Below are 24652 nucleotides of genomic sequence, written 5' to 3' on the forward strand. Positions count from 1 at the left end.
GTGCCTACACTGCTTTAAAAAACACCCAGAAAATTGTCATATTTGACCCTTCTTATTCTATACTGCCAGGAAGAAAAGAGACAGCAAAGGTGAAACTGTCACTTCCCAATGGAGCATGAAAAATCATAGATTTGACCATCCCAAAGTTCTGGCTGAAAAAAACTTTGGGTGCTCTTGGAAGGCCATGTTATATCAAAGCTGTATTTCTCAGGATAATTTTTATTTTTTCTAATTTTTATTTTTGTTTCTAAAAATATATTTCAAAAAATAATTTTTTTCTTTGAAAAATTTTAGTGTGACAAATTATCCAAGGAAACATTAAATAGAAAAGTCCCCATTTGTACCCCTTCAATTGCACCCATGGGAAGCACAGAAATTTTGGGCTCAAGTAACTATTTACTCCCATTTAGTTTTTTGTTAGTCTCTGTCAGGAACTGTAAAAACACTGCCTTTGTGGGCAGAAACACTACATTTTGCTGGGGGTAAATTGAATAACATCCTGAACTTCACAAATTGTTTCCATTGCAAACTTAAAACCAGTGAAGATGCTGACTGGAATTTTTGGCAAGGGCAGTTGCAGAGAGTTGTTCCAACAACTGACTTCAAGTTCTTTTGTTCCAGTTTTAAAAGTCACTTTTTAATGTGGGTCTAAACATTAGAAATTCAGATCCCCAAGTCATCCTTTTTGGGAAAAGAGTGGATTCACTTTTCCAGACCACTTTGATTCCAAGGCTGTGGGGGAGTATGGGCCTGCTTGGTCTGGGGTTTTTTTCAGAACTGGCAAAAGATTCTCCTTAAACAACAAAACAGATGTAAAAAAATTCCAGCGGTCTATTTAAAATGTTGAAATGTTGACATCCAGCTACTCCAGAGTTACTCACAGTAGGAAAAATATTCCTATAGTCCTTATTGCATCCCTCACCTGTATTATGAACAGGTTACAGCACTGTCACCACATGGCCATTTATCTTTCAGAAATAAGATCATAATTCAGGTTACAAAATCAATTTATTCCCTGAAAACCAATGAGAAACAAGGTGACAATATTTATTTGATAAACAGACACCCCAGGAAGTGTCACTCTCTTGGAATAATCCTGCATTTCCATATAAGTTACTGTTGGTGCTTACCTTGAGAGCACACACCTTCAGAGCTCCTCTTCTCACCACACTGGGATGATCCAAATTTACTTTTCCAGAATTACTACTCCTGAATAATTCCAGAATTAATATTCCTGATCTGAATTTGCTCGAGAATGAAAATGCCTGGTTCACACTAAGCTCCAAGTTTTTTGAGAACAGTTATTTTCACAGAACTTTGTTCTCGGCATTAACTGAAATCATTTTGCATTTATTTGATCTGGTTTAAAATATTCCTCTCCTATTTCTCTTTCCTGATTGCTTCTGCCCATCCTCTGATGGAGATCTGCAAACACACCAGGCACGAGGATCTCACTGCAGAGACGCCAGGGTCTGGGGTGTCGCTGGAGCAGGACAAACATGATGGGTTTTACCTCTTTTTGAACACCCTGGGTGCCAGCCCAGGTCTCCTTGTGTCTGTTCCAGCCTTTCTCACACGGCATCCTGGCTGCAGGAATTGCCATTTCCCTGCCTGCCGGGGAAGGAAACGCTGAAGCAGAAGCTGTCCCCGCTGTCGGGAGCTCCGCTGTGACACGCAGGGTGACACGGGGGATGTCCCTGCAGGGGCAGCAGGGCTGTCCTGCTCACCTGCCCCTCACACCTCTGCCATCTGGGGCACCTTCCGACCCACATCCCCAGAGCCACGGGGAGCAGGGGGCTTCTGGAGGATGGAGATGCTGAATCCCTCCTGCTCCTCCTCCTCCTCCTCGGTGGCAGTGAGTCAGGATGAGCTGACAGATTTCCAGGTGTCCCTGCCGGGCAGTGACCCCGGGGGCACCCAGGAGCTGGAATCAGCTATTTAAAGCTCATTACAATATCAATGGCAAGCTCAAAGGAACCGCCAAGTCCTCCTAATCCCCAGTGCTCAAAACACACCTTCCAAAGCCGCGGCGTGTTTATCCCCATCCTCCCTCAGCCGAGCCGGCTGGCTTTGCCTTCTCCTCAGAGGAATCTCTGCAGTTATTGCTCGGTTAACTCGAGAACTGCTCAACAGCACAGCACCTCTTCATTTTCCCCTCCGTACACACCGTTAATGGTCCCTCCAGTGCCCACATCAGAAGGAATTCCCAATAAACACCGCTGTAATCTGTTTACTGCATCCTGCTGATCCCGTTTAGGCTGTACTAAGCATCCCCAGCAGCTTAGACCTGCTTCATGCCATAGGGCTGGGGCAGCAGCTCTCGCCAGCCCCAGAGCTGCTTCTCCACATCCCTCTGCAGCTTCGTTTCAAGAAATTGATTTAGAACTTCCTAAATGTAGGGACTCACCTTCCAGGTGTTCACCATTGAGAGAGTCCTTGTGGAAGAAATATAAAACATGCAATTTATATCTATTTCTGTAACTTCAGCATAGCATTGAGCTTTGGTCCTCCCTTGAAAGGGCCTTGCTAATATGAAAATGAAGTGACAATAATAGATAGTGTCTCTGGCTGGAAAAGCCATTCAGGCACCCTTGTTTATTATTCCAGGGAAATTGTAGCCACAGACACTTCAAGGAATTGTAGCCACTGCTCAGAGAGGTGGATTTACTGAAAGAACAAGCAAATAGATTTACTACACTCCTCTCTCACACAGTCGTTGGGTATTTGCAATATCCACATGGGGCTCACTGGTGGGTGAAAACCCACCCTGACCTCTGCACTCCCCTACTCTGCTCCATTTCTTAAATTTGAGGTGTTTGGGGATTTTTCCTGTGAGTAATACTGCTACACATCACAACAGCAGCTTGCTCTGAGTCCAGGAGGGCCCAGCTGGGGCCTTTCAATATAAAAATTTGGTTTAAAAGAGAGGGACTTTGTACCAAGTCCTGTAGTAACAGCACAAGGGGCAGTGTTTTCAAACTGAAAGAATGAATGTTTTATTGAATATTGGGAAGGAATTGTTCCCTGTGAGGGTGGACAGAGCAGATGTGGCTGCCCCTGCATCCCTGGCAGTTCCCAAGGCCAGGGTGGATGGGGTTTGGAGCACCCTGGGATAGTGGAAGGTGTCCCTTAGCCCAAACCATTCTATAATTCCATCTCCTGTATGAACTCTGTGATGACATTTTCACAGAGAGAAGAGGGGAAAAAAAAAAAAAAAGGAAAAGCTGAACAAAGCAACCAAATAAAATTAAAACATATTTTGAAAAAATTGAAGTAGAAATCACAGCTAAACCCAGACTGTTACAGCCAGAAACCAAAAGAAGTAAAGCCCAAGTGTTAAACCACCTCCTTAAACCTGGCATTATACATCCACAGGTGCAGAAAAGTAACCACAGAACAAAATAACACCATGGCTGCTGCTCCTCCAGCAGGAAATCCTCACTTGGGCAATCTTGAGAAATCGTTTAAGAGAACAGAAATCCCTCAGGAGAAAACAGATCTGAAGACTGAAACCTGCATCAAGCCTCATATATTGCACCAGTCTTTGCAGAAATATTCCACCAATAAGCCTGCAAAGGCAACAGAGAGTGTTTAGGAGGGAAAGGTCAGTAATTCCAAATCCAATCACGGCGATCTGGTGAACAATTCTGTTGCTGAATGCTTTAAAAATATTGGTCTCTAAACAGCTGAAATCCAACAGCTTTGGATGGGCAGACAGGTCACAGCTTTATTTTTTTCACTATCTCTCCTGCTGCCACTTTGACCTTTGTTTGCAATCAGAAAAGGACAGAATTTAAACCCAGTCTGGTGGCAGCACAATAAAATCTGATCTCTTTAGCTCCCCTCTCTACATAAAATCTGCATGGAGTTCACTCTGTATTTTCAGTCTCTTTAATAAAATATTAGACAACAGATCCTAAAAGTTTTTAGATGTTATTATTAATGCCATTACTACCAGGCAATCTGGGCTGAAAATTGGAAGTAGCAATGTCTGACTTGAGGGAGAAGCTCAGAAAAGAAATTAGAAAGAGAATTTAGTGAGCTAGACAGAAAAATAATACATGGTCCTGTCAGGAGTTAGCTGCAACCTTTCAAAATGGAACTATGGAGAAAGGGCACAAATGGAAGAACATTCCCAAGGAAACCAACAGGCAGGTGCAGGGCGTCCATTCCCCATCCTGTGCTGACTTTAGAACTGCTGTTGCACAAAACAAGGCATCAGAAAGAGCCTGTTTTCCCCCAGTCAGGTTTTGTTGGTTTTTCTAAAACACCTAACTCTAACTCTTTTCTATTTTGTGATATTACACACTTCTAATCAACTACATGCCCACAATCTCAGTGTTATCAATCAATTTTGGAAGTTTTTGCTATGGTCTCAGGCTAAATGCAGTGTTCTCTTGGGAGTCAGAGTCTGTCAGCATGGAAATTATAAAAATCTCAGCATCCAGAACTCCAACATTATTTTTCACACAAAGCTGGGAAGGTTTCAAAGATTCCTTCCCTGTCTTTCCCCCTCAGCTGTACAAAGACCTGACTGACAGGACCACAAAAATTCAGGATCAATCAGACCAAAAGCAAACCTCAGGAGTCAGGGATTTTTTTTCTTAGGACAAGGTCTCTAAAGAGAAAAGTTTAGTAAACCCTGAAGCAAAAGTGGTATCATTTGATGGCTTCAGCACAGCTGCTGCAAGAGGCAGCAACCAAGGGATGAGACAGCAAGGTGAGGAGGGAGCAGCTGTGTCTGCAGTGCTGATCTCCACAGGAATCCCTTATTTCCATATGTTGGGAGTGGAATTTAGGTCCCTCAAGCCCATCCATCTTCTGCACCCCTTATGGTGCTGTCCAGCACCCATTCCTGCTCTGAACAGCCTGAGGAGCAGTTTTCTGTACAGCACCACTGCTCAGAAGAGGCTGCAGGAGCTCGGCTGACAGGGTTTGCCCGATCCCTCGTGGTGTCCATTTTCCCTGGAATTGCTGCACCTGCAGGTGGGACACACCTGGTGGAGGCAGCAAGTTCCAGCAGGGAGGGATGTGCTGGCACAAGGATGGGGCATTTTCCTGCTAAACAGAGCTGCAGCCTCCCATTTACAGAGTATGGGAAGATGCTAAATTCACAGAAAATCAGAGTCTCCAGTTCAAACCACGCTGCCCACAGCTGCCCTTCCAATGAGCACAGCCGCTCCAGGCTAGTCCAAAGGCAGGGTACTCATGGCAGGTTTTCCCCTGAGCAGTTTTGGGAGTTGATCACACAGTTACCAGCCCCTAAAGGCCTGTTTTCAGTGATGCAAGTCCATGTATTCAGCAAAGGTATTTTGAAAGGCAAATACCTCACAGCAGAAAGGTGTGTGAAGAGTATTGCAGTTCTATACCAATGCAGAGGGTCCTGCAGATCATTTACGCCTCAAAACAATCCCCCCAAACTGTCACTGTTAACAAGCTTAATTACCAACCTTATTATTCTTAAGGCTTTTCTTTCCCACTTGCAAACAGGATATTTTTCATCATGTGATTTAACACACAGAGTTTATGCCTACAGGACTGGTCTTCCAGTTGGACCAATACTGAAGTTATAATTTATCACTCAAATCTGAGGAAAACATTTCAAACCTTTAGGTCAGGCAGAGGAGAAGAGGACTACACCTCACTCACACTTTATTGCTGGTGTATTTGCTATTTTAGGCAGAGAAAACTGAGTACATGTTTCTGCTCTAGTCCAGCAGTGAACTCTCTACAGGTGCACAGGAAAAGGATAAAATACTCCTGTGACTACACTGAGACTTAATTCAAACATTTCACTATGGCAGCTGCACCCAGATTTCATAGCTCAACTTCCACTGAGTGAGAGATCCCTACAGGAAAACCTTAAAAAGGCTATTGTTGGCAGAAAACATCATTTAAGGATTGTATTAAATATCAAGTAAGGCTCTCTAAACAGAAACTCTTTTGATTTTCCATGCTATTGTTTTATAAGCTCACTCTTCACTTGCTGTGAGCACAGGGCTGAGCAGTGCTGCACCATGCTCAAGTGCAGCAGCTCTTTAGCTCCTGCCAGTTATTCACTGGAGTGACTTTCAGTTAGATCTCCCCTGTATATCAATAAATACAGAGTAAATTCAGTATAAAACTGCAGGTTACAGGCGAATGCTGCAGTCAGTTATTTCTCTGAATGCTCAAGGTTAATCAAATCAAGCAGATATTTACAGAAATTATATCATTCAGGGGCTTTAGGAACTCATTACTCACAGTTGTAAGCCATTTTCCTAATCCAGTGATTGGTATTGAGCAATAAAACATTTTGGTCATCTGCTGCAAAAATGTCTCAGAAGTGATTATTTTATTTGCTGATACTATAACAACTGAAGTAATGCACAGTTAAATTAAATTATTTGGGGCCCAGCATAAGTAGCATCATTTGGGATGTTTCCCATTGTTAACCAGTAAACTCTGATATCCATGGTATGAAGATGGATCTGAAAGCACTTCTGCATTTAACACCGCCAAGCACAGGCTTTCTGTAAGAACTCCAGGAGATTTTCTGTGTCACAGGGCTGACATTTCACTGGAGAAGATGCTTGTGTTTATTACCAATACACTGGCAAAATTCCCACAAAGCAAGTTTCCTTCTGCATCCCTTGATCCGAAGCCTTTCCCTCGCAGTCCAGCCTGCTCTGCCCAGGACAGGAGGATTTGCTAACTGTGCCCATCCCCACCTCCCCTGACAAATCCCAAATTTGTTTTCATGTTACAACCAAGTTCATGGAGTGGAGAGAGCTCACAAGGACTGACAACTGTCCTGAATATTTGAATCCTTCTCTGGGTCTGATGAGAAGGAACACAAGCCATTAGCAGGGATACTGATGGAAAAGTATCTCAGAGGTTCTTCCAAGCAATTTCAGAAGCTGCTTTGCTTGTAAAACATCTTGTTTAGCCACATGTTTATGTGAAATAACAGCTCTGTCAAACCAGCACACTGAGAATCAACCACAGATAAAAATACAAAAGAAACAGAACTGCTATTGAAATGTTCTGAATGCTCCTCTCAAGAGCTGAAAGACAATAATGTGATTGGCAACAGAAAAACTCTGGATGGAGCTTCAGCAAGTTAATTTAAACCAAACAGCTCCTTAACTTTGGTTTCAATGGACAAGACTCTGCTTAGCTGCAATTTGGAGCACTCTGTTATCTTGTTTAGATTTTCTAGACTGGATTACCCATCCCCAATAAAAGATATATTTGTCTAATTAGCCTTTAACCCTTCACTGAGAATATACCTGATATAAGGTAATAAAAAATAATATAATAAAAAAATATATACAATATCAGAACCCCAACCAAACCCTCTGCATCACCTGCTCCTTCCCCCACCACCTTTCATGGTATTCAGAAGCATGAAGGGTTTTCAGCTCATGCTCAACAGGAATAAATAAAATTATTAGGAAAAAAAACCCAAAAAACCAAAAAACCAACAACACAATCCCAAAGCCCCCATCACTGCTCATCAATACTAAACAAAGGAAGAAAATTGCTGAGCAGCAGCTGTCACCAAGTGAGCTTCTCAAGGAGCTGAGAGAAGAAACCACCAAGACATTTTAAAGTCTCCTCCTTTAAGAAAATCCCTCTCTTCTCCCAAAGCTGTTTTTTCAGCCTTTTAAACTCCAAATAACTGCCTGACAATTTATCACTATATTTTCATCTACAAGTCCTTGCCTGGGGGGGGTCTGTCAAGGGTTTGCATCACAAAAATCTTTGCAAGCTGCCCTGAAAGCCCCCTCTGCCCAAGCAGAGCAGCACCCAAAGGGAGACACGAAACCACTGCAGGACTGAGCACAGCACCTGGGGCTGGACTTCTCCTCCCCAGGCCCTAAAACAACTTCAGGTGGCCAATTTGGGACAAATTCTGCTGTTTACAACCTCATTCCTGTCTATTTAAAAAAAAAATGGCACAACAGTGGTGCCTGGTGGGTTCACAGCACTTTGCTAAACAAGCTTTTGCCTAATAATTCATTCTGTTTCAGCTGGTTAATGTTTAAATCAACTTCCAATAAAATACACCTCAAGGTTGGTCAGGAAATTCAGAAAGTATTCCTTAAAAAATCCAAAGCCTTTAGACATATTTATAAATAAACGTATGAGTACACACACTGTCAATAAATGTTTTGGGAATGTTAAGAGTGCAAAACTCAGTGCTCAAAGTTGGCCAAGCACAGATATTCAATATTCTGTTATAAATTACCTGTGCTCAAACCATCATAAGGTATTGCCTACACTTGTCCATGCTTCTCATTTTCAAAAAAATCTGCTTACATAAATATACAGTTTTTAAAAAATATATTAAAACTAGCTTTATAGGATTCCTAGTTCTATGTCCAACATGCATTCTGGATTTCCCTTTTCTTTGTCATCTACTGACCATACAAAACTTGGATTAACTTGGAATTTGACAACTGTCCCATATTTTAAAATTCAATTTCTAGTTAAATCTTCATAAGCACAAGAAAGAGACTTTTTTTGAAAGGAAAATGAAGAGAAAAGTAAAACATCAGATGAAATGTGACACTGGAAGAATGTGTATTACCACTTTGCTTGAGCTCCTAAGTACTGAGTTACCTGAAGCAGAACATAAATAAAATCAATGTCAAAGAAAAGAAATGCTTCTACTTTTGTAATAAACTATGTCCTTAAAGCCTGTAGTCTGAATTTGCATGAAATTAAATGTCTCATCTGGAGAACAGTCCAAAAGTTCATTAGTATTTGCCTAGTTGCTTTTCCACAGGTTTTTTCATAGCTGAAATGGATGTGGTAGTGATATTTTTTTGTCCAGAAAATACTGTTGAAAAGAAATAACTTTAAATAGGTATCTGATAGCCAGCTCATGTATGTTTTAAAAGTAATTAGATTTTTATTTTTGTCTTCAGTAGAAATATATTATATGTATCCAAACATTCAGAAAAGGGTTAAAGCCAAGAGCAAACACGTGAAAATACTTGGATGGATTTCAAATTCTGTGTGGAGCTTTGGAAGATCTTCACATGCAGAGAAGTGATACCTCTAAGATCATATCCAAATTATTTCTCACAGTTAAACTTAACCCAAAAAATAAAGTTTCAATACACTGCTTTAAAGGGAAAAGTGAGCATAAGGAATCCTTCAGCACCTGAAAAAAGTGCCCAATAGAACAGAAATTCCTAAGAATTCCCAGTGCATCTCCATTTATCCCCCAGGCAGCAACACTTCATTCCCTCTGGGAATGAGTTCAGTGGCTCTGTGTTTGCTCCCATCTTTGCTGGGTGCTTGGCCCCACAGACCCAGCCCCTTCCTATTCCCTGATACCTATTTCCAGGCAGGATTTATTTCATGTACAGGCTGTGCATGTCACACACACAAACTCCTCCAAACCAGCAGAGTACCAGGGGCTGGGAACGATGTTCAATAACAATATTCAATAACAATACTCAATAACAATATTCAATAATGATATTCAGTAACAATATTCAATAACAATATTCAAACAGGCCCAGCCACTCCACACCAAGGCACTGCACAAATTTTAATCATTACCATGGAAAAGCTGCAAAGAAAGTCCATGAATAGTGGAAGACAAGACAAGAGCTTTTTAGGAAGCGCATGCAATGAACTCCAGCTGTGCTGGTGTTCTTTAGTTTCCAGATAAACCTAAAATACAGAGTTATTTCCCTCTCTCTCCATCATCCAGTTTATTTAACATGTTTTTGTTTGTTTGTTTGTTTGTTTTATGGATAACCTGCAAATCTATCACTCAGAATTATTTTGGCTGTTTTAAATTCCCTGCCCTCAGCAGATCTGCATCCCCCTGGACAGTAAGCAAGGAAAATTACACAGTGGCGAGGTCTATAATGAATATTTCCCTCCAGAGCAGCCTGCTGGTGCCAGCTCTCAGTGACAGCGCAGAGTCACAGGCACAGAGCTCCCAGCATGGCCACAGCACCATCCCAGTCTGACACTGATCCTGACATTCCCTCCTGCTGGCTTTTACCCACCTGCTCCCAGTAAAGGCACCAGGCAGCACCACCCTCACCAGTGGCTGCGTCAGAATTCCTGCAGGAACCTCACCCAGCCCCCAAAACACAGAAATATTTGCACAACTCTGGCCTACCATTCTGCAGCACAACTCTGGCCTACCATTCTGCAGCATCATGCCAGGCCACTTCCCCTTGATTAGAAACATTTGCTCAAATGAGGTTATTTTGAGTTGCAAGTACATTACCTTGTGTCAGGGAATGATTCATGCATACAGATTTTAATAAAATAATTAACATTTTGTGCATAAGGTAGTATTTAATGTTCTAGACCAAGATGTCAGTCTGAATCCTAGGCAGCACCACACTTTCCATGCCTCGATTATTCAAATATCAAATCCTTGTCATGCTGTAGAAAACAGCTGTTTGAGAAGAATAATTTTTAAATGATAAATACATTTTGTATGTGGAATGGTGACTAAATCACTAAAGGTCAGACTATATTTTGTCTATCAAAAAATATAGGGGTTTATCAGCCTTTTTTATTTGTAAGCAATGTTTAGAAGGTCTGAATATGCAAAAAATCTGTTCTTGCAGCTACCAGACAGTTGATGGATAGGATCTAATCATGTCCAGAACAACAGGTAAGTTGATAAAGACTGGAATGTATCCAGGAGTTTGGTGGCAAGGGAATAATTGCAGTCCACAGGAGAAGAGTCAAAATATTGTTTTGACAATTTACATTAAATTATGCTCTCACATTTCTTTCAGTGGACGGAGAAGCACTATCAAAAAATACCAAACTTTTTATGGCAAATTTTTGCTTTGTAAGAAAAATCAAAATCTAGTAAGTGCTATTTGCAGAAAATCCTTTTCATTTAATGTTCTTTACACATTTCCCATGGCAGCTGACCTCTCCCACTGGCCCCAGCCTGAGGAGCACATAATTTGTCACCAGCACATGACCTGGGGACAAGTACTTGATTATTTGTGGTATTTCAAGATGCAGGACTGTTGGAACCTTTATTGCAAAATGCCTTGGTACAGCCCTTGAACCACTCCTTGCTGAATTTTCCTAATGAAATTATCCCTTCTCTCATCTCACCATCCCTGCAAACCTACTGGACATCCTGAGAACATGGAGCAGCAGTGATGCAGCAGTGCCCACCCCCTCCTCAGGAACCTGCACCTTTCACCAGGGAAGTGGAATTTACTTGGATTTCAGCAGGACCTGCCTGCACTTAGAACCAACAGGAGAACTTTTGTCATTTGCTACGTGACAAAATTCCCAGCCAGGAGCTTTAGTTTGTGATGGAAGATGGAACAAACAGCAGCAACCTAAATTTCCTCACCTTCTTCCTGGCTACTTTGCATTCTGAAGAACAAATCCAGCCATTCCAGTCCTCCCATTAATCTACAATCCCAAAGCTCTACTCCATTGCTGCTACACACAGCAAATGCTCACATCAGCCACAGGGAAAAGCTGTGCTCAACCATTCCCAGAAAAATCTGTGGTAGGAAAAAGAGAATTTTTACCAAAACTATCAATTTTAATGATTTTATTAAGAAAATAAATCTTACCTGTAAGGGGTTTTTTTGTCTGTTATATAAAAAACATCATAAATAAATTGCTCAATATTAAAACCAGAAAAAAAGATGCAGATTTATTTCACTTCTCTTGTTTCATCCTATCTTCAAAATATTAGATGAAAACCAAGTTCTTGGTAACTTTACATCTGATTTACTTAGAAATGAAGTAGTTTTGAAAAGCACTGTTAACCATTTTCAGGCCCTGAAGTCATTGGACAGGTCAGTGCAAACTGCACGTAGTGATTGAATGAACATGCAGAAAGAACTGCCTTTGAGCCTATTTCTGGAAAATGGTTTTGATTGTGGTTTGTAGACTGAACACATGGTGGAATGAAATTATATTTCAGCTTTGTGAGCATCCTATGAAACATTTAACAAGAATTCTTCAACCTTATTACCACTTTTTTTTTTTTAAATAAGGCTCTTTTTGTCTAATAAGATAATTGATGAAGTGCATTTCCAATCTTACAGTGACATATTTGAGAGGTTGAAATGCTCCCAGTTCTAAGAATTAGTTCTGCAGTAAAACAGCCCTTCCATCAGGAATTCCAACTGGAATTTGCTCACAATCCAGACCAGCTGGGCAACTCTTGAAGCACCACAGTTTCTGCATCAATTATCCCTGGGGAAATATATAGATTTCTAATCATCTATTGCTTCCCTTTGAATGATGCATAAGGGATTTATGGAAAGGATTTTTTCAGGCACGCCATCAGTCAGAGAGCTTTAGAGACAAATATGAGGTTCTGCAAAAGCATTTTTACACTACTTGGACACTCACAAACGCAATCATTCCCTCCTGCCAACTCCCAGATTATTATGTAATATACCCAGGCTTTTACATTTATTCAGTATACACAACTGTGGTTCAATTTGGCACATTTTTGGTTTTAAATATGAATAAGAATGCTTCAAAGAATAAAACGGAGTTGGGAAATATTTATACAAGAAGCTGAGTATGGATTAAAATTGCTTGGCTTCAAAAGTAAAATTAGATGATGTTTAATTTAGTTTATTTATGAAGTTGTATTTGTTCAATTTAAATACGTAATCTCCTCTGAGAGAGTTCAGCTTTGCAAAATGATAATCTGTTCCTATATTTCTATTAGTTGTGATTTATTCTGATTCATTCCTTTGTTCAAAAATGCTAATGAAAGCAGATGATGCCGAAGAAGATCCACAAGCAACAACCAATACATCCATCAGTCTGCAAAACAGGGAGAGGCTGCTCCACACAGTCAGGCAAGAAATCCCAGACAAAAGATTTCCAGGGAGACACTGGCTGTGGAGAGCCCAAGCACAGGCTGAGCCAGCACCACCTAAATTCTCAAAACTCATCTCAAAACGTCCTGCAAAGGCACACAGCAAATTCCCTCCCTCCTCTGGGTAGATATGGAAGAGAGATGAATGCTAAAAATCAGCTTTGCTGGGCTGTGATGGGGAGGCCTCAGGGAGGAAAAGCTGCCCAGAGCTCTGGGGACTTGGGGATTGCATGGGAGGATGAAGGACAGATGGGCAGCAGCTCCGCCACATGTTCTGAGAAGGCACCAAAGATATTTTCCCATCAGGCATCAGGTTTGGAGTGGTTTTTCACAGAAATAGTGATAAAGTTCTGGAATGGCTGCCTGGGGAGGTGCAGTCATCACCCCTGGGTGTGTTTAACAAAGCCTGGATGTGGCACTGGGGGCCAGGGTTTAGTTGAGGTGTTGGGACATGGGTTGGACTCGATGATTTTGAAGGTCTCTTCCAACCTGGTCATTCTGTGATTCTGTGAATTTTCCTGTCACCAGCTGTGGAGGTGCTTCCTCCACTCCTTGGGCAAGAGCCTGGCATTGCTGGGGTATCTGCATGGGCCACAAACCCTTCTTCCACCACTGCTCCTACAGCTGCGCCCAGAAACTCCCACAGAAGCACCCCTGGGTTTTGCCAGGGCCAAGACCTGTCTGCAGACAGAAAAATCTGCCACTGATAAGAGAGATCCTCGGAAATACCTTAATTACAACAAGATTTTTTCCATCCTCCATGCAGATTAAAAACCCTCCAAAGCACTGTTGCTGGTGTACATACCTTTTCCTTACATGGCTATTTCTTATGGGCACACATGGAATATCCCACTTTTCCCATGTCTTTCCCATGGAAGCTCATGGATCTTCAATTTAAGCCATGTAATAATATGGTTTGAGGGGATAATAAATAATAATAACAGGTCTGAGGGGAATCCCTATTTCTGTGCTGGTATTTGCTTTGCTCTTCCCACAAAGAGGTGATGAAGAGTAGGATGTCCTTCCTCTTCCTGAACTAGAAGCAGCTTCATGGAGCCCTTATGGCCAGCACCAGAGATGTTTGGTGCTCTGTGATTTAATGGAGCATGTGGTTCATTCCCTGGTCTGTTCAGTCCTCTGCAGGAATGAACTCCACAGCTCCCAAGAAGAAATTTTTATCTCAAGTAATCACAAGCATTCCTGTGTTTGTTTTCTGACTGCTGTGGTGGAACTTGGGGGCTGTAAAAAAGCAGAGTCATGGGAGAGAAAGTCAAATCCATACAAAATTTTGAATTAAGTAAGGCCTCAAGCTTTGAGGCTCTGTGTTCACTACAGAACAAACACAAAAGCCAGACCAACATGGAAATGTGCTGCTGCTCCTGAGGGTAACTCCTGAATAGAAATATCTGGCAGCTGGGAGGAAAGTTTCTGGAGAACCAGCTGTGAGGTCAAACAAGAATTACTGAGGAAGGGAGTGGATCTGGTGTGTGGGAGGCAGTACAAAATTGGTATTGTTTTCAAGTGAACCACTGCAAGATTAACTTTGAATGGAATTGAACTCCACAGTAAACCAAAGAGCAAGAAGGATTTTAGAGCAACTGCTCTCTGTCTGGGTGCTTTTAGAGATGCATACGTGCACATGTGTACATACACACAGATACTGATTTTCTTCTCCATGTGCAAGGATTTATCCCTTCCCTAATCCAGCAGTGGGCAGAGCTCTTCCCAAGCTTCCCTGTGAAATGTGCCCTCCTTCAGGAGCCCTTGCACTTTGCAGGGTCAGCGTGAGCCCTTGCAGCACTGCCAGCCCACTCTGATTTGCTGCCACTGCCACAACCCCGGGTCATGCTCCGCCTAGAGGCAGCAGGGTTAGTTCTGTGATGGATAAATCCAGCACAGAGGCTTTCCAGAGGATCCCAGACCCTAATCCTCTTTGATTCCCAATGCCCACACCAGCACTGAGCTCACCAGGACTGTCTCCCACTATAACGTGCCTTCTTTAAAAGGAATATGTTTGGATGTTTCTACTTGCTTTAATATTTGTTTTTCCATAGCATCCTCATTCAGGTTTACTTTAAATATTGCAATTATTCTTCTCTCAGGGTTTGGCAGTTAAAGCTCAGAAAGCACTGCTGCTTACCTGATTGATAACTAAAAACTTTAGCATGTCCTGTATCTGCAGCTTCCATCTGCTCCAGATAAGGCAAAGGAGGGGAACAAGATTTCCTTAGAAGGAAGCTGGACCCAATTAAGAAATTGTATGTTAGTTTTCTCTAACAAGTGGAAAAAAAATCCCCAAAAATACTTTCCTAGCAGTATTTTTCAAGGTCCCCTCCTAATCCTAAAGCAGATATGTAAATGAGGCTTGTATGTTAAGACCTCATGCACTCAATTTTAAGTCTTAAAAAGGTTCAAGAAAAAAAAAACAACCACTTCAGATGTCTTCCATTTTCCCTTTCATTCCTTTCCATCCTCAGTTCTGGTACCAGAATTATGTTTTCAGATTAAAACTTCCAAGTGTATTTCTAAACTAGAAAAAGGAGGACAAGGGCAGGGACGAGGACGCTTAATTTATTATCTTTTCACATTAGAGTTACAGGGAACCTTAATGATATACCAAGCTATAAACCCTGTAGCGGGTACTGTATTAATCATCTGTCTACATGAGAACTCAGATAAATATATAATCCTATTTCTGCATTGCAGATTTTATATGTGCCTTCCTCAGATTGCTGCTTCTTTTTTTCATTATTTTGAAAACATTGCTGGAGGGGAGGATCCATCCCAAGGTAGGGAATGGCATCCTAACTGTACTTGCTTCAATTGAACAGCCATATTAAGATTTATAAGGAGATAACCAAAGCAATAGGCAGCAATTCAAGCTTTGCAGCAGAGAGTCCTTTTTTTTCTTTTTTTTAACAGTCTGAGCACAGTTTGTCTCTCTCAACACATTCTCCCTTCTCCAAGGTCAAGTCTGTTGCCAGCCACAGGCAGCAGCTGGCCCACCCAGGCTTTCCCCAGCTTGGGGATGAGCCAGGTCCCACCTGCATATCCAAAGCACTTCATCTGAGACAGGCTCCAGTGGTCCCTATCCACGTCACCTCTTGTTGTGTCACATATTCCTGGGAAAAATCATATTCCCCTTCTTTCTTCCCACTTCAGCCCAAGCATGTAAATAAATCCAACCCCTCCACATTCTGTAATATTTAGGCATCACACAGGACAGACAGAAATACCCAGTCCTATTTTAGATGAACCAAAACAAGATTTAAAATCAAATAAACCAAAAATTCTGCAAACAGTGGTGCAAACTCACCAACACAGTGCCCTGGGGATAAGAGTTGCCCACAAACACTCAGTATAAAACATCACCTCAGAACCTCGATGGCCTGAAGGGGCGTTCTTGATGCTGCAGTGCAAATATCAGGGCAGTCCTTTCACATCCTTTTGGGTCAGCCCAAGCCTCACAGGGCACCCTGTCCCCTCCATGGCAGGAGCTCTGTCCTGCCTGGTGCAGGGTGATGCAGTGTGGGCATGAGGGAGGCACCAAACGCTCAGTAAGAGCCATGGACATCACCTGCAAATCCAAAAGCTTGTTCCCAAGAAAGCTGGGAGGTGTCTTGCATTGGGCTTTGGGCATCTCATTCCTCCTGTAATCCTCCTGCTCCAACAGTTTGTTTTCCTGGCATTTTCAGCCATCTTATTCAGCACTGCTGATTTAGCACTACCATTTTATCCTGCAGTTCTCTGCATAACAATCACCACGACAGCATCACAGAGACAACCAGTCCTACCATAATGCAAATGTCCTCCATGGGTACTGCAACAATTTGCATTGCATCTCAGGAGCCGTCTGCAATTCTTCTTGGAATTTCCCAGGTTAGCTCAACTACTCATAAATAGGTATTGCTACAAGCACCGGGGGAGGGAGTATGACAATCTCATTGTGAAAAACACCATGAAATCATCATTTCATTGTGATTGCATTTTGCTGGTCCCTTAATATCAAACATCATTTGGAGGTATTTTTAGAACAACGTGCAGAATGTTCATTACAATGCAAGCAGAGGAGAGGGACATGGGAAGCCTGCAGTGCAAATTGAACAGCTGTCCTCAGCCAGGACAACAGCTTCTTCCCAAACTGACTTCCAGAGGACACAGATCAATGCTGCCTCCTGACATCTGGGATTGCACATTTCCCAAGGAGACTGGAAGGGTTTATTGGGAACGCTGTTCCCTTCTAATTACCTGTGTGACACGAGGTGTACCACTGTGAAAGACAAGTCAGATCGGCGGCAGAGCATTATTTTATTGTGCTTCATCAGCACCCAGAGGGTGCCAAGGTTAGTGAGCTGCTGAGCACAACCATTGCAATGAATTCATCCAGCCCCAAGGCAAACAGTGCACGTGCCACAGAGCCACCAGCACTCTGGGAAGTGCCCCTGTTCCCTCAAGGCCCACTGAGGCACAGAAGGCTGCTGAACAAAGAGTGTGGATGGCAGGAGCTGCGCTTGGAAGGCTGAGGCAGCCAAGGGAGTGGGGATGGAGGTCCCCCCATTGCAGTCACAGGTGACAGATGGCTTCCGAGCAGAGTGCAGCAGATCCCAGGATGTGTGTGAGGCTGTAAAGAGTGTTCCACTCTCCTGCATGAGCCTGCTCCTTGCTGGTTCCAGCCTCACTGTGCTGGCTGCAGGTTTTGAGGATACCTGGACTAAAAACAGTGGAGCATGGAATTAGTGCAGAGGGATGAGACAGCACCACCAAAGGGACTGATCATGGCAGGGGTTCTGAGACTTGGGAAACTGAGGCCCCTTGAGTTCCAGAAGGAAGATGAGGCTGAACAAGGTGATCTCTGAGAAAACAAGGGTATCCAGGATTTTAAAAAGTGGAGATTGGACAGAAGACTAAGGGGAGTTTGGAAAGACAAGTAAGGGGAGATCCTGGAATTCTGAGATGTGTGGAGACAAAAGGCAGGGGGATGCCTGGGGCAGCCTGTGTGTGAGATCAAGCAGGGTAAAAGCCCGAAACTTGTTGGATCTTGAATAAACTCCATCACCCAATCCCAGCGTGGGCTGTCATTCCCTGCCTCACCTGGGACACTGGTGGGAATTGTCATATGAGACTTTAGCTGGGGGATGCAGAAGGAGGAATTCCAAATCCCAAATCCTGTTTAAAATGCTGCGTCTCATCCTAAACTGCGGTCCAAAGTCTGCACAGATCTACACTGTAGAACACAATCCAAACCAAAGCACAGGAGATAACTTATCAGACTAAGACATCTCTTGTCTAAGTAAAAATCTCCTCAGATGGAGTGTGTGTATGAGGAGTGTCATTTTCTCCAAATGCCCAGCTAATTTCCAGAGGTCAGGGGCTGAAAGGTCAGTGAACTGGACAGGCGAGGAGTGCAGAAATAGCTCTTTGCCCAACATCCCACAGATAAGCATCTTCCCTATCCTGTTTCCTCATTCTGTGCGACAGATTTTTCAGCAAGATCCAAATCAGATTGGACTAAATCTCATTTTATTTTTAATTCATTTCATATGGTTTTATTTTTAACTCACTTTAATTGAAATGCAGCGAATGAAATTATCAATTGAAATTACTTCATCAGCTGTGAGTCTTCATTCTTTAATATATAAAATAAGCTCTTAGTAAATCTGAATCACTGATTTTCCTGTTTCATCCTCAAACCCTGGGATGCTGATGCAATGCATTGGGCATTCAATATTGCAAATTCCACGCTCTCAACCATAAACGTATTCAGGATATTGACCAATTTTTGGCATCTTTTAATAACACAGCACTTCAATTTTGGGCTAAATCTTGAAATTGCAGTTCCAGCTCTAATCCTCTCCTTCCAAGGGATTTCTTTCGATGCAACAGCCAAGTGTTTTATTAATGGCCTGGATGAAGGAACAGAGCACCCTGTGCAAGGGCACAGAGTGGGCAAATGGGGAGGTGTGGTTGTGCCACCAGATGGATGAGCTGCCTCTCAGAGGGAGCCAGGGCCAAGAGGAATCCCGGGATGGCCAACAAAGGGAAAGGCAAGCTTGTGCCCCTGAGGCAGGACAGGCTGGGGGCCAGCTGGCTGGGAAGCAGCTCTGCAGAAAAGGCCTTGGGGTTCCTGTTGGACCTGGAGCTGGGCAGGAGCCAGCAGAGTGTCCTCACAGCACAGGGCTGCCTGCCTTCCCACCAGCACTGCTGGGACACCCCAGGACAAAGGGGACCTGGGCTTCCTGGAGAGGGTCCTCCAAAGGCCTCAGAGGGGAGGAAAGGACTGGAGCACCTGACATGCAGGAAGGAGGTTCAGCAAACTGGGACTGCTCAGCCCGGAGAGCAGAAGGCTCAGGGGGACCTTATCAATGAACAGCTGATGGGAGAAAGTGAGCAAGATGGAGCCAGGCTCTTCTCAATGGTGTCTGGTGAGAGGCAAAAAGGCCAGGAGAACAAAGGTAGAACATTCCATGTAAAGGTCAAAAGCTGCGAGGGTGGTCAAACACTGGCACAGGTGGCCCGGAGAGGTTAGGAATTCTCCATCCTTGGGGATACTGAAAACCTGACTGGACAGGCCCTGCTATAGGGGACTCCAGCTGGGGCAGGAGAGGTTGGGCTGGACCATCTCCAGAGGTACTTGCCAACCTCAACTATTCTGTGCCTCCGAAATCAGCTTTCTCCAGCCATTTCACCTTCACCGTGTGGGCAAAGGAGACAAAAGGTAAAAAATGCACAAACTCTTCTACAGGAATCCCAGTTTTACTGCTGGTCCTCTTCTGGCTTTTCCCATTCACTATTTCTAGGATTCTCTGAGAGCCTGGTGCACAGCCCTCAGATGCTTAAACTGTGCAATGAATACTTTAAAAATGAGGAAAAACATGTTACCAGCGGGATGAGCTTGTCCATACACGGTGTGGTAGAAGGGAAGTATTTCGTAACTTGGTTACCACTTCCCAACTCTGCCAACTCTGGTACCTAAGCAGGAATTCCACATCCCTTCTGAAGGTCCATGTTTCACCCATCTGCAGTGTTCAGAGGGAACACGTCCTGCCTTTTACAGAGCTGACAGCCTCTTAATTTTATTAAAATACTCCTCATTCCCAACCCTTCTCTTATACATTGTTTCATCAACTGCAAATCTCTGGGTTTAATGCAAAAGCCAAGGTTATTTATCAAAAATACAACAGTAAAACCATGCTTCTTAACCTAAACATGAGTAAAACTTGAACCAAAAACCCTAGAGCTCTTAAAATCATACCGTATGCTTACATTTCCTACAAAAGGGCACCAAACTTTCAAATAAAGATCACAATAAAACACTACTGACCCTCTCCGTTGTTTTAGGGATGAAATTCCAGCCTATACATTTATATAACCTCCACAATGCCCTTTATTTCTCTCTATTGGCACACAAAAAAACCATCCAGCACGCGGAGCATAACCTACCTAGAGAGAAAGGCTGTTCTCTTATGCAACTGCTCCACTAAGGATGCCTTACCTTGGAGCAGGGCTGGGGAGCTGGGCGAGGCTGGATCCCGGGGAGCATCCCTGCTGGGCAGGGTGCAGGGCGGCGGGGCTGAGGCTGCCAGCCCGGACTGCAGGGGCTGCAGAGGCTCCGGAGCCAGCCCGGCACACACGGAGGGAGCTCCGCCGGCAGCGCCAGGGAGGCTCCGTTCACAGCGGAGTCATCGCTCCCTGCCTGCCTCGGCACGAGAAGGATCCCACAGAGATCCTTTAATGAAGCTTTAGCATCATATTTTAATAGCTAAATTCAGCAAAAATACCTCGCGAATCCTTAGCTGTTTGTTTGTTGGGGTTTTTTTAACCACTTTTTCAACTGGCGCGTTAAAATTAATCAGGAATGTGTGGTTTTAATCATGGTGGGGGGAGAGGTTGACATTTGATCAGATAATGTATAATCTGAACGTCATTAATCAGAGCAGTACTTGCTAAATTCCACATCCTTCATTGTGTCTCCTTGAAAACAGAATGAAAAAACCTGGCAAAAGGCAGCTTATTCTCCACAAGGTTTCCCAGTCAGGTTAATGAAATGAACCACTTTCTTTCCTTCAGAACATGATTTTAGGTGCAAGCTGTAAAAGTATTTCCATTTCTTAAGGGAGGTGGGGTCCATTTAGAGAACCCCCACTGCTGGAGTCCTACTGCAGTGCAATGGGCTCTCAGTGAGTGGGAGAGGGAGTTACAAGGTCAAGACTTGCACATTTATTCCAAAATGTAACAAGGAATTACTATGTGTACAACTGGCATTTGAGAATGTGAACTCCGGGATGAAAATGAAAAAAAAAAATTTAAAAAAGCAAGAACACTTTTAACATTTTCATATGTTAGCAGGATATATGCTCGCAGATGCAGCATTCAGACAGGAAGATACATACATATATATTTAGTAGGATTCAAAAAATGTTGCATCCCTAATCCAACAGCACTGAGAAAGATAAGCTGTACATTTTAAATGCTGGGGGAAGACGAAAGGGGAAAAGAAAATCTTTCCAAGCTGTTTCCTGGATACATGGTATGAAATTTAAAAGGAAAAAAGCACTCACAAAAGTGACTTCACGGCAGCTCTCAGAAGAACAGTATGATACCTAGTTCATCATTACCATGTCTTCTGCAACCTGGAATCCTGCTGGGAAGCGTGAAACTCTTCCAAGCTGTTTCAATATGCATGCATGCAACCTTTTTATATATGCAGAAAGCATGAGGAATATCATGCCAGTTTGGTTTGCAGCAGAGAAGAAAATTGACCTTTCCCGTGAAAATGAATGTATATTTAGCATTGATGCGGGCCAAAATCAATTCTCTATAGAAATGAAGACAGACGCACAAAAAGGATGAAAAGGGGGCAGATGGAGAAAAATAAATAAATAAAAGGGAAAAACCTTCATGCTGCATTGCTCTACAGAACTTATCTACAAGCCTTATTTTATTGCCTTATTCACAAACTTACTCATTTTACCAGCACTACGGGGAAAATGTGAACCACCTCTTCACAGGTAGCAATTTGGATTAAAATGAGAGGAGCATGAACAAAGTAAAAGCTGTCTGTGATCAAAGACCTGCTGGATACCTGAGTCAAACAGTTATTCCAGAGCAAGGTACAAGAGCCAGTCATGCATATGGATGACCTCTCACAAATTAAATGCTAATCAGGAATGCATCTCAGCAGTAAAAAAAACATGTGGACTATGAAGTCGATCTGTAATCTCTTCTCTAAGCATATACTAGCAAACCGCCCCCCCCTTATCAATTTCATACCACAAATATCTAGCATCAACCTCAAATCCCAGCAATTAAAGTGCAATTTTCCCACGTTGAACGTGCCAGCTCTCCTCCAGACATCCCAACTTGTGCAATACCCCCGCAATCCTTCCGCAGCCCCACAACAGAAAGCAATCAGGGGGTCAAAGACGGACGCAAAAGGTTTCTCCTGACAGCAGAGCCATTCCCTTGGAGCCCCTTCAACACTCACCTTGCAGAAGGAACGGGGAGCACCGGGCTAAGCATCTGCCGGTGGCTGCCTGGGAGCCCCAGGAGTGCCCAGAGCCATGGCCTCGGAGCCCCGGGAGCGCCCCGGCTGGGATAGGACAAGCCTAAAGTCGGGACTGGGGAGGCTGGGGCAGAGCTGGGCTGCTGGCGGAGCGCGGGGCGCAGGAGCTGCCAGCGCCGCAGGCGCGGATCAAACGCACAGAATCTCTCTTTACATAATCGGAAATGACTCCCGTAATCTCAGGGTTTCTCTTAAAGCGTTGGGTGCCTCATGAACAGCCAAAAGCTTTTTTTTTTTTTTTTTTTTTTTCCATGCAGCGTTCGGCGGATTTGGAGCTGGTTCTTCTTTTGATTAAGTAAATAAATAAATAAATAAATAAAAATGAAAGTCTATCTGTCAGAAGTCTTAATTAATATACCATACACCTCAGGAAAGCCTTTCCCCATCTTCCCACAGGAAACACCATGCATGGTAAGAAGGAATTACAGAAAATTCCCGGTTTCTTCCACATTATTTTCTAGTCCATCTCGATACAAAGGCAATGCTTGGGGGTTTTAACCTGCATGCCCTTTACTTTCAAACAAACGCACTGAAAAGCTATAAACAGCTCTATAAAGGAGCCCAGCTGAAGATTACAGATTTTTCTAACACGAAATAGCTTTGCCTATCGTTAAGAGAAGATTAAAGTTAGAAAAATACAACAGTCAAAGTGTACTGCTCACATTTTAGTGAAATGTGAGCTTCTGAAAGAAAAAAAAAAAAAAAGGCACATCCGATTCTTACCAGCAATGATAAAAGCAAAATCCCATCCACGTGTTTTCCTCATCACCAAAGAACTGATTTAATCAAAATCAAGCCCATACGTTTCAAAAACAACAAGATCATGCTGAATTCTCAACCTACCGAAGCCCAGCAAACGCTTTCTGATGCAAGAGAGCCTTTTAGCTATGCAGTTTCTCTTTGACCTTACAGAATAATCTACACGAGTCGCAGCATTACCTTTGCAGAGATTCCCAGGGCACGAACCAAAACCTAATGCATCACTCAGCCCCGCTCCCCACACCATCTTCCCATCAGCTCGCGCCTTCCCCGGCAGCAAAATGCCAAATAAACGAGCTCAGGAACGGAAAGGGGAGAGATTTTTTTTTTCTTTCTTTTTTTTTTATTATTATCACCATCAGCACCGCCACCACCACCACTATTGCTCTCATGCTGTGGATGTCGCTACTTACTTGGCTAAGACATCCTCCCCAGCGCAGCCTGCTCCCGGCTAGCGGGCGGAGGGCTCAGGGCTCGGCATGGGCGCGGGCAGGCGCGCAGCGGCCGCGGAGCCGCTCTGCAGACCGTACCACCGCGGCAGCGCCGGCCGGGGAGGGAGCGAGCGAGCGCGCAGCATCCCCGCGCCGCCGCCGCGGCATCCCCGCACCGCACCGCACCGCCCCGCACCGCGGGGACACCGCACAGCCGCGGGCACGGGGGCACGGAACCAAGAGAAAATTTAAAAAAAATATATATATATAGAAAAAAAAAATATGGACTGAACCACCATGTTTGTTGTTTGCGATTTTTTTTTTTTTTAACGCTTCCCCTGGGATAATGACAAAAACGGAAGATGGCAAGCGACCAGGAATATGCCACTTACTCAGAAACGGGAGAAACCTTCAAGGACAAGGGCTGTCAAGTCCTATCACTGTCGCTGGAGGAGGAGGAGAGGGGGGATGGAAGGCTGTGGAGGAAAGGGGGCGCGGGGAGCGGCGCATCCCCGGCACCCCCGAGCAGGCGCAGGATGCGGCGGGGCCGGAGCCCGCAGTGCCCGGCGATGCTCGGGCTGTGCCCGCCGATGACAGCCCGGCACGGCGGCGTGTCCCTGCTGCAAATTACTTCATAATCACCCTCTGCAAAGATCCGGCTCGCTCGCCCTCCCCTGCTCTTTCTGTTTATGTAAGAACAATGGGGATTCTAAGGAAAATAGGAAAGGAAAAAAAAAAAAAAAAAAAAAAAAAAAAAAAAAAAAAAAAAAAGAAGCAGCCTTGCAGCGCTGTGGGGTTTGTGTTGTGTTTGTGTCCCTGTCATGCCTGCCAGAAATCCGAACCCGTACAGGAGGAACAGTGAAATATCCCCGTTTAATCTGATCTGGTCACATCAGCATGTGCTGTAGAAGCACACACACATGCCAGAGCAGCTCTCTGCCCTTCTCTTCCTCACAGCCCTGCACTTTGGGGAATAACTGCGTTTTATCTACAGCTTCTCACCATCCATTCTGAGTTGTTATTATGTGTCTGCTATTTTGAATTATTAGCACA

The 24652-nt window shown here is 43.7% G+C and overlaps 1 protein-coding gene across 9 annotated transcripts in view; it reads right to left on the reverse strand.

The window, feature by feature from the left end:
- ATP2B2 (ATPase plasma membrane Ca2+ transporting 2) overlaps positions 1–24652 on the reverse strand; it is a 396338-nt gene that overhangs the window by 202669 nt on the left and 169017 nt on the right. Inside the window, exon 1 of one of the 9 annotated variants that reach the window (XM_039700997.1) lies at positions 23992–24176. The exons of 5 other annotated variants lie outside the window; for them this stretch is intronic. The gene's annotated coding sequence lies outside the window, so the exon portion shown is untranslated. Of the gene's footprint in view, positions 1–22331; positions 22561–23348; positions 23433–23581; positions 23742–23991; positions 24177–24652 lie in introns of those variants that run through there. 3 more of the 9 variants (XM_039700994.1, XM_039700993.1, XM_039700992.1) reach the window with 3 other exon arrangements.

The sequence above is a fragment of the Passer montanus genome, unplaced genomic scaffold (genome assembly GCF_014805655.1).
Source record: "Passer montanus isolate IOZ18808 unplaced genomic scaffold, ASM1480565v1 scaffold147, whole genome shotgun sequence".
Taxonomy (NCBI): domain Eukaryota; kingdom Metazoa; phylum Chordata; class Aves; order Passeriformes; family Passeridae; genus Passer; species Passer montanus.